Raw genomic sequence first — 10,223 nt, 5'->3', positions numbered from 1 at the left:
CCGCCTCCCCCAAGGCCAGCAGCTCTGCAGCAGGAACCACCACCCCTGCAGCCTCGCACAGGCACAGCCTCGCCCCTGCCCGGCACCCAGGATGACGGCAAGCGCCCCCCACTCTTGGAACATCGTCTGCTAGCTGGGACTCAGATGGTGTAGACAGGACTCTGGGTCTTTTCCCAGTGAGCCAGTGAGAGGACACTCCAGAACGGACGGAGCAAAACATCCGGCCCAGGGTGACTCCGAGGCCCAGCTCAGGCTTGTGTCTGGGGTCGCAGGCTCTCCAGAAGCAGGACTGGCACCCCCTGTCCGTGCATATGTAACGGGAGACCCAGTCTGACTCTCCGAAGAAAGGAACAGACCCACTCTGCCTCTGCCCCAGGCTGGGCGTGGACAGTGGCCTGGAGGAGGAGAGTCCCAGCACCGAGTCCCAGGTGCTGGTTCCCTTCCACACCCTCCTCCCCGGCCCTCTGTCAGCACCCCCAGGTTCCTGAACATGCCTAGGCTCCCACAGACCCCCCCCCCCCAGGTGCAAGAATGTGGCTGCTCTGTCCCCTCAGGAATGCGACCTTCCTGGGACCCTTCCTGTCACCTGAGCAGGTCCTACCTGGAGCCACCAAGTGGCTCATAGCCCTCCTGGGAGAGGCCCTGGACAGTGGGTGTCATGGGACTCTTAAGGCTGTCAGAGGCCAGAGGGGACCTGACTGCTGCTCGGTTCCCAAGGATGTGCTTGGACTCCCAGTCCCCAAATGCTGGGCGGAGCCCCAATGTCACCCCTTGACGGAGACCTACAGGAGCTTGTGAACCCGATGCCCCAATCGTATGCGGTGTGGACTCAGACCCCCGAGTCGCACAGCTCTGGGTTCTAATCCTGTTTCTCCTAGCTCAGCCTCAGTTTCCCTAGCTGCAAGATGGGGCTTCTGACCTGGAGCAGCTCACTGTCCCGTTTTACAGCAGGGGGGCCATCCCCGGGAGGGGACTGCCCTGAGACCACACAGCCCTTGCGTAGCGGGCTGGGATGCCCTCCCGGCCTCTCCTACCAGCAGGATGGGGCCCCCCGCCTGTGCACTGATGTTTGAGAACCCCAGGCCCACCTGCCCGAGCCTACGAGATACCCCCGGGGCTGGTCAGGAAATCCCTCGGGCGAGGCTGTCTCTGACACCCTCACCGGGAGTTGATGGGACAGTTGCTCTGGGGCCCGCCCAGGGAAGGAGCCCCCAAAACAGCACCAGGGAGCCAACAGAGAAGGCAGCCACTCTTCCCTCTGGACGGCGAGCAGGGCAGGGGCTCACAGAGGGGCGCTCCCACACCACTGTGCCCGCAGGCCCAGCAGTCGACGCCCCCTTTTTGCAAACAGCCCAATTCAGTATATCCGGGGAGCTGGGGGAGGGTCCCCCCCGTGCCTGTTCTGGACGCACAAGGGGTGTGAAACTTCTGTCCTGGCAGGTGAGTTGGGCTCCAGCTGCAGGAGCAGGTGTGGCTCTTGGCCCAACCCTTCAGACACAGGAACCACACGTGGCCACGGCTGAAAAACTCTCTAGGACGGCTGCCCACGGGGGGGTGATGTGAAGCCAGGACGCCCCTTCCAACTTCAGAGCGGCACTGACAGCATGCTCTCCCCCTGGGATACTCTGTGGCTCCCATATCCTTGTACCCACTCTCCCAATGACGGCACAGAACAGCCGGGCTGAGTGTCCTCCGGGGACCCACTCAGGGGAGGCCCCAGCGGGCACCGGCACACAGAGGCACTCTCTCGGTCTTCCCACCTTCACTCTGCTCGCTCCTGAGCTAGACAGCCCTTGTGTGGCCTGCCCTCGGTGCCTCTAAAAATCTGCCGAGTCCAGCGTTCCCCCTCTGGACTGTCTGAACCTTCCGACGCTGTCCTCCATCAACAGGCCGGCCCACGTGGTGTGTGGGGGCGGGGAAGGGTGGCAGGGGCCCCCGCCTGTCTCAGGATCACTAATGAACTCCGAGCTTGGGCCCCCAGGTTCCAGAGGTCACAAGGCAGGTTGAGGGAAGCGTGGGGAGCTGGCCAGATCTACTACCTCTGTTTGGGGTACGGCTCCAGGCACAAGATCATCCTCTCTTGCCCTGTCTCCTCCTGGGATGTGGGAGAGACTGCCTGCCTCCCAGGGCTGTGGCCCGCGTTTCAGGGGACAAAAGCAAAAGTCACAAGCCCGGGGCTGGCTTGTAATGATGTCTACCACTGCTCCCCTTCTGGGACCCCGGAACCACCCAGGGGCCCTGTACTGCGACCCGTACCCCCTCAGAGCCTGTGCCCCATGGTGCGGTCACTCGGATGACGGGGCGGCCCAGGCCACCTTGGCAGCTTTCTCTCTTGCGTTTCTGTCATCTGCAAGGCTTTGTCACAATGAGGCTGGTGCTTAATCTTTCAGAACCAACACCAGGGCCCCACCCTGGTCCCCTCCTTGCCCACGCCCATGCCCATGAGTATCCCTGGTCTCTGGAACATTCCTGTGTCTATCTGCAGGGTGGTCCGGGGGCCACCGAGGTCCCATTTCAGCTCTGGACAAGTCCCTGTGCCTCTCTGGGCCTCAGGCTCCCAAAGTGTCACACAGGGACAGCGACATACACCTCAGATTTACGCACAAGATTAGATGCGATGCCTGCTCCACACCCAGGCCGAATGGGCTCCCCGGACAGCATGATCACCACCCCTGTGCCCTGCCCCCCCCAACCACCCCCACCCCCGATGCTTTGAGGACATGTGAGAATCACTCTGGGTCATCCTGGACAAACTCCTTCCCAGCCTCTTGTCTTACCAGTGACCAAGTCGCCTGGGGCCCGAGTGGACACCGTGCGGCAGGAGCTCGGAGCCCCCAGCAGGAACCCTGATGTTGGCCGAGCCGCAGGGCCCAGAGCCACGGAAGCCCAGACCCCCAGAGGGCTCGGCCTGCCTAGTCCACACGTCTCCTCGGCATTAAGCTTGGCCTTTCTCCAAGGTCACGTGTAGGAGAAACATCCTCCCCACAAGAGCCAGTTGCTAACGAATCACGCAGAGCACACCCTCGACTTACGTGCAGAAGTGGGAAGGAAGGAGGTCTGGCCCTGGGTCCTGTCGGACACCCAAGGCCTCAGAGGGACCCAAGACAGGCCGGGAGGGGTCAGAAGTAGGCCGTGAGCTTGCGGGCAGCCACATCCTGCGGCTTCATTGGGGTCAACACGGCCCCGGCAGGGACGTGGGGCGCCGATGGCCGGCGTGGCAAGGACACAGGAAGCCCAGATCCCTGAGGACACGGCATCCAGTGGCAGAGCCGCTGGCCCCGGGGAGGAGCCCAGGCTGCGGCGCCAGACGGCCACGTAGAATCTTCCGGGTTCCGTGGCCTTCAGAAGCCTGGCCTCTCTGGGCCCCAGTTTTGTAGCTTAAAAAGCAGCCATTTACAGCGCCTGACATCAGAAGCCGAACGAACACGAAACTCCCGACGGCAAGTGTCGGGGCACACGGGGGGGTCCTCCCGCAGGTCAGCTGCCGACGCCACGCTAATCCCCAACTCGGTTCCGGAAAAGTGAGCCGCTCCCTGGTGCGCCTCTGTTCGCACACCCGCCTTGAGCTCTACGGAGTCGGGGTTTGTCGCAAAGGATGTCAAGGTATCTTAACGGCAAAGTACCGGGCCCAGTGCTAACGTGACCACAGAACTGTTCTCCACAGACGTCCCTTCCAGACATCACGCTCTGAACGCTCCGCACGCGGACGGACGCTTGAGGACGGGCCCCGCCCCGACGCGGCAGCACAGCCACCAGCATCGGCCTTGAGGGGCCCCCACGCGCTCCCCAACCTCAGCGGCCCCCTCAGCCCCCCCCCCCCCCCAAGTCGCCTCTGCTCGTTTTCCATGGCCCCAAACACGCCCCGGCCAGGGCGCCGCCTTGCCGGCCCCCACGACATCAACGTCTCTGGTTTCGGGGCGCAATATGCGGTGGTGATGTGAGTGTCACCCCGGCCAGGCGGCGGGCTTTGTGGCTTAAGTGACGTTTTCCTCATTCAACAAGATCTGCACAAGCGAGAAAGACACAGCAGACGCTCGGCCCTCCTCTGCTGAGCCCTGGGCGGGCCCACTCCCAGGAGGGGCTCGCTGTGTGTCACGGCGGGCTGCCTCGGCCTTTCCTCGCAGCGTCCCGACACGGCGCGCCCTCCGGTGCTCCATCACAGCCACGGCTGCTCCGCTTCTCGCGTTCCGGAGAGGCGTGAGGACGCCCGCCTCTGTCTGTAGGCCTAGATCTTTCCCCCCTCCCTAGGGGAGACCCCCAGAAGTGGGGTCCCAGCTCGAAGACCCAGGGGCACTTGCAGACACCCGAGGCAGCCGCTCCACACCCGGGGCCTCAGAACCTTCCAGAGACTCACCAGATGGCGGCGCTGGAGGTCACAGAGATGGTGGCAAAATGGAGGCTCAGAGTGGGGGAGGGACGGGCCCGAGCTCACACAGCAAGCCGACAGCAGAGCCGGGGAGGCGTCACCTCCTCGAGGAACGCTTTTTAAAAGGCCTTAATGGTGGGCGCCTGGGGTGGCTCAGTTAAACATCTGACTCTCGGGTTCGGTTCAGGTCACGAGACTGAGCCCCGTGTCAGGCTCTGGGCTGACAGCATGGAGCCTGCTTGAGATTCTCCAAATCTCCCTCCCCTTCCCCTGCTCACACTTGGTCTCTCAAAATAAATAAACGTTAAAAAAAAAAAAAAAAAAAAAAAAAAAAAAAGCCTTAATGGAAGCTGCCCCAGACCTGTCCTGGCTGGACAAAGACGCCAGGGCCCTCGGAAAGGTCTGGGCACGGATGCCCTCACTCATCACAGACCCGTGAAGACGAACGACGGGGAAGAAGAGGGGTGCGGGAGGTGCGATGGAGGTGGGGCGGGGGGGGGAAGAGGCCGGGGGGCTTTGGCATTTTCGAGGACTTCCTGGAGGAGGAGGACCCCCCACAGGCCGCAATGCAGCAGAGCCGTGCGGGAAATTCACCAACTGGAAACGTCCGACCTAAACAGAACGTGCCAGTACTTGCTAATGACAAGTGGTGGGGAAACGGCCCCAGAGCCTTCTAGGACACCTATCACAGCCTGGTCTTCCCGCCTGGAACCCCCAGAGAAGCAGCCGTGGTTTTCCCGTGGCCTGGAATCCTCCCTCCGTGGGCCGTAGGTGCTCAGGGTGCCTCCACGTGGTCTGTGGGGAGGTTAGGCTTAGGCTCACAAGCCCCTCAACTTACTCCCAGAAGGGAACATACTGGTGGGGGTGGAAAAGTAGCCTCTGTCCCGTTTCTCTGAGAGCCCGGGTGCCCCGGGCGATGAGGCCAGCCCAGTGGCTCATGCTGCTGCCCTGAGTGCAGGGAGTCGATTCACGGCCTCGGCTTCTTCCGTTTCAGTCTCTGGATCCCGTTTCATTCATTCATGAAATGTTCCCCAAGAGCCTGCCCTGTGCCAGGCTGGTGGTGATTTTGGCCTGTCCTTCTGGAGAGGCTCAGTCTTCCAGGGCAGACACATGCCATGAGCGGATCACCCAAGCTTGGAGCCATGGGACTACAGGGCAGTGGGCAGGTGAGGAGCAGGGAGGGCTTCCAGGAGGAGGTGATGCTGTGCTGCACCGTAGAGAGTGGACAGATGGCAACGTGGAGGGACAGTCCAGGCTGCTGGACTCTCAAGTCCCCCGAAGGGGGGAGACTGGACTTTAGCCAGGAGCTGGAAGGGAGCCCCACAGGGCAGCAGTCGGGGCAGACGCCTGCATGGTGATCCCACGTCCCTCTATGGGTGACACATACACTCTAAGCTGCAGAACTGGCAGGACTTGGGCACCATCTGGGTGTGGCAGGGAGGGGAAGTCAAGGGTGAGCCTGCAGGTCAGCAGCTGGGGGACAGCCCCCAGGAATTCTAGGAGGCAGGGAAGGGACAGTATTGGTCCCAGCAGAGGAAACCCCACAGCCGGGGGGGCGGGGGGGGGCTGCCCATAGTTGGGCCCCAAAGGGCGTGCTGTCCAGGCAGCCCCCTTGGGCCAGCACCAGCCTCGCTCGCAGCCTGGCCAACGTGGCGAGCCGTGCCCTCACTTAGTTTTAGGGCGCACCCAGACAGATCCCAAGCCGGAGAAACGCACCCCCTGGCCTCTGCCCGAATCCGTGGCCCCGGCTTCACCTCCCCCTGCAGCAAGAATGAGAGGTGACGCCTCCACCCTGACCATTACTGCTCTATTGGGCCGGCCGGTCTGGCTTCGGCTCCTCCGTTAAGAATCCTTGTGAGGGGCTCAGCCTCTCAGGCCTCGGCTCCCCGGCTGGCAGCTCACCAGTGTTCCGTGAGGTCGCCCCAGATAGCGGACGTCAGGGCTCGCACACAGAGGGGCTCTGTCCCCAGGACACAAAGCAGGGCCTGGGTGCCGGGTGGCGCCCGCTGGCCTCACTGCCTCCCCCACCAGCGGGTCTCCGGGGGCACGAGGGACTGAGAGGGGAGGGGCGGCAGAGACCAGAGGAGCCTGCCTGCTGGCCATAAATCACCACGCCATGCTTTATAATTATCGAGGCACTTAAGCTCCTCTCTCTTCTCTTCCCCCTTTCCCTGGGGAAATTTCCTTCATTTCCTACATTATCCCAGTCTCCCCGCATGTCTAAATCAACCTCAGCCACGCCACAGCCTGCTTCCCGCGGCCTACTTCCACGGAGGGAGGGCGGGCTGGGACGCACAAGGGTGGAGGCCACCGGGACGCGGTTGTTCCAACCCAAGTCGCTCCGGCCCCGGGAGAGAAAGCCGGAAACGCCACCAGGCCCATCCTCCGGGCTGCGGTGATGACTTTCCCGGTGTCGGCTGCCTCTCCCGCCACCAAGATCTGTTGGCAAACCCAGGCGGCCTCGGGCTTCCCCGGGGAGGCAGGCCCAACGTGGAGCGGGGTCCCGGATGAAGAAGAGGGCCAGCTATACCCGCGGCCTTGAGAAACACCTTTCCCTGGGGCCAGGCTGGGCGGGTGTCAGCCTCCCCAGGGCGTGCGGCAATCTGGAAGGCGCAGCCTGCTTCATTCGTGGTGAGGATGCCGGGGTGGGCGGGGTTCTGATGTCGCCATCCACCGTGCGTCCAGCCCGACCCCAAATCTCGCCTAATTCCCATGTGCCTGCAGGCTTGTGTTCCTATCCCCATTTCACAGATGAGAACACTGAGGCCCGGGGAGGAAAGCAATTTGCCCCAATCATTCCCGGCTGCTGCGAAGGTCTGCCGCTTCCGAGGTTCTGCTCCTTGTACGTAAGCTGGAAAGCGTCCCCAGATGACGGTGGCAGGGCCCCGCAGAAGGCAGGTCCGGCCAAAGTCCTCAAGTTGTCCCCCGTCATCTTCGGTAAAACTCCCGGCTCCTGAGAGGTGGAGGGGGAAGGCAGCACCTTCACCAGGACATTAGGCTGGGGCTGGGGGGTGCTGCCGTGGACCAGCCCTGGGCAAGCATTTCAAAGTCAACAAGCAGCAGTGTTCTCCCAGGCCTCTCTCCCAGGGGGATGAGCCAGCCAGGTTTGTTTTTTTTTTTTTTTTAATCTGGATCTCATTTTCTGCCCACATTTCTGACCTCCGGAAGCCTCTCGGGTAGTTTTCCAGAGCCCTCTGGATTCTGTCACGGGCACGTTTCATGCCTCCGCTCGCCGCATTCACAGCCAGGTCGCTGCCACCCTGCAGATGCCAGGGGGAGCCCACGGGCACAGCCGCCCAGGCCCCCGGCTGTCCGCAGCCACGCCAGGCCTTCCCGAGCCCTGGTTCCATGGGCTCCCACTGGCTCTCCGACAGCCATCTCCGGTCAAATTCCATGACTCCTTCCCTTAAAAAAAAAAACCCTCTTTGAAAACAAACAAAAATCCCAGAACTGTGAACCAGGGAGAGCTGGTGATGCCTCGGCTACATTTTCTCTTTCATTCTCTTCTCCTGTCTGGCACGGCAGCCAGCTGGAGACACATTTCAACCCTCTCGTTTTACAGACGGGTAAACTGATGCCCAGAGAGAGAAAAGGGGCTTGCTGACCCCCCTCCTCCAACACACACACACACACACACACACACACACACACACACACACACACCACTTCTATGGCCCAGCCAGGATGGAGTGGGGGCCCTCAGCAGCTGTTGGACCTGGGCAAGAACGGACAGGGTCTGAGCCCACAGCCGGTCAAGACAAGAGCAGTCATGGCCCTGGGCGGGACCCTGGGCCCGGGCGGGGGGGGGGGGGGGGGGGGGGGGGGGGAGAATCCCCCCAGGCCCTCACTCCACCCAGGCGGTCCTAGTCCCGTGGCCCAGAAGGCTGGAGCTCAGTATATGCAGAGAGAGACCCCGTGGGGGGGCGGGGGGAGCAAGCCTTGAACTTCAGGGGCAGGGCTCAAGGAAAGCAGGGTGGCTCTAATGGAAACCAGTCAGCGGGCCAAATGCAGCAGGAACACCCCTTCTCCGCCCCCCCCCCGTGGTTTCCATGGGGACAGAGCCCGGGAGGTGGAGCTCTGGCTCGGTGGCGGCAGCAGATGTGGCCTGTGCAGGGCTGGCGTGGGGTGGCGGGAGGGGCGGCGCTGTGCCTGGCACCAGGGCCCTGGGACGTGGCAGGCCCCGGGCTGGATGCAGTAATGAGCCTGGGGCTGTGGGTCCACCACCTCCTGGAGGCCTCCTGGATTCCTCGGGCCGGCCCTCGGTGCTCCAGGCTGACTTTCTGCTCCCTGCCCAGCTGGGTCCAGTCCCGACCCAGCACTGGGTCTGGGCCTCCTTGAGGTTGCCCACATCTGCTAACTGAGGTCCCTGTGCCCGGGAGTGGGGGACAGACACATCTGCCTGTCACGGCTCTAACCCTCTAGCAGAGGACCCAGTACTCAACAAGGTCTGCCTGGTCCAGTCACTGGATGATGCGGTCTGTCTCCTCCCGGACCCCAAGTCAGGGCCTGGCTACAGCAGGCTCCCTAGCCCCTCCGGGAGGTGCCCGAGACAACCGGGTGTCCTCTGAGCAATGCTGAGACACACTGGAACTTGTGGGGCCAGGGGCGCGAGAGCCACAGCAGCGACCACATGAACAGACAGGGCAGTGTTTCTTAAGCACGACATGGTCCCCATTCACCTGCAGAGAGCTACTTTCATGTGAGCTCATCCTGGCCCACCTACGGCACCCCAGCACCTCTGTCTTGCCCTGACCTGAGGGATCCCCCCTCCAGCTGAGACCCCTGCCACGGAGCAGCCGCCCCCCGCCCGGCTCCCGTCTGACCCACCTTATCCACGTTGGCACAAGGTGCTGGTGTTTCCGTGAGAAAGGGGCCCAGGCCCATCACACGCGGTGCTGTCTGCTACCAGCCCCAACGTGAAGAACCTTTGAAAAACCCCAGCTCGTCATCTACACCGCAGGCTCCCGGCACAATGGAAGGGTATGAATTTGGCACAGAGCGGAAAGGGCCATTTTGAGAACATCAAAGGCTGCAAAATGGTCTTGCCTGTTCCAGGTTTCTACAGCCCCCAAAGGTTTTTATTCTCAGTGTCTGAGTGGCGGAGTCTGCAGATCACCTGGGCCTGGTACGTTTCCCTGCTCTAGGCCCTAAGAACACGGACAGCAAGGATGACAACCTGACCTCCCCCTTCCCATCGCCTCTGCCACACTGGGCACTGTCTGGGGCCAGCCAGAAGACGGGTCCTTGGGACCTCCACGACCAGCTCAACAGGGTCTGTAGCAGGGAAGGGACAGAGGCAATCCTGGCTCTTCCTGGGGGCAAAAGAACTCCAGCGCAAAGGACAGGTCCCTCCTAGCACTGCGTGTCTGGGGAGAACCCACCAAGGTCAGCAACCGCAAGAAGTAAATAATAAACAGGGATCCGGCACCCAGCTGTTCCCACCCGGCGAGGGCACAGCGTGGGTCCCGTGGTCAGAGAGCCGAGGCAGGTGCAGGCTGTCCCTCACTAGCTGTGTGACACTGGGGACGTTCCTTGGCCCCTCTGAGCCTCGGTTTTCTCACACAGAAAATCGCTAACACTAACACCCACCTTCCACACCAGCAGGGCCCTCGGCCACCCTGTCTACACCTATTCCAGCACCAGAACAGCACCGGCACCGGCTGGCTCTGACGGGACATTAGCATGAAATGGAACGAGGCAGACTGTGCATTTTAAAATGGATGTTGAGGGGCGCCTGGGTGGCTCAGGTCGAGATCTCACAGTTTGTGAATTCGAGCCCCGCACCGGGCTCTGTGCTGACAGCATGGAGCCTGCTTGGGATTCTCTCTCTCTCTCTCTCTCTCTCTCTCTCTCTCTC

The sequence above is a fragment of the Panthera uncia genome, chromosome B4, assembly GCF_023721935.1.
Source record: "Panthera uncia isolate 11264 chromosome B4, Puncia_PCG_1.0, whole genome shotgun sequence".
In the NCBI taxonomy this organism is placed as follows: Eukaryota; Metazoa; Chordata; class Mammalia; order Carnivora; family Felidae; genus Panthera; species Panthera uncia.
This window is presented reverse-complemented; position numbering follows the sequence as displayed.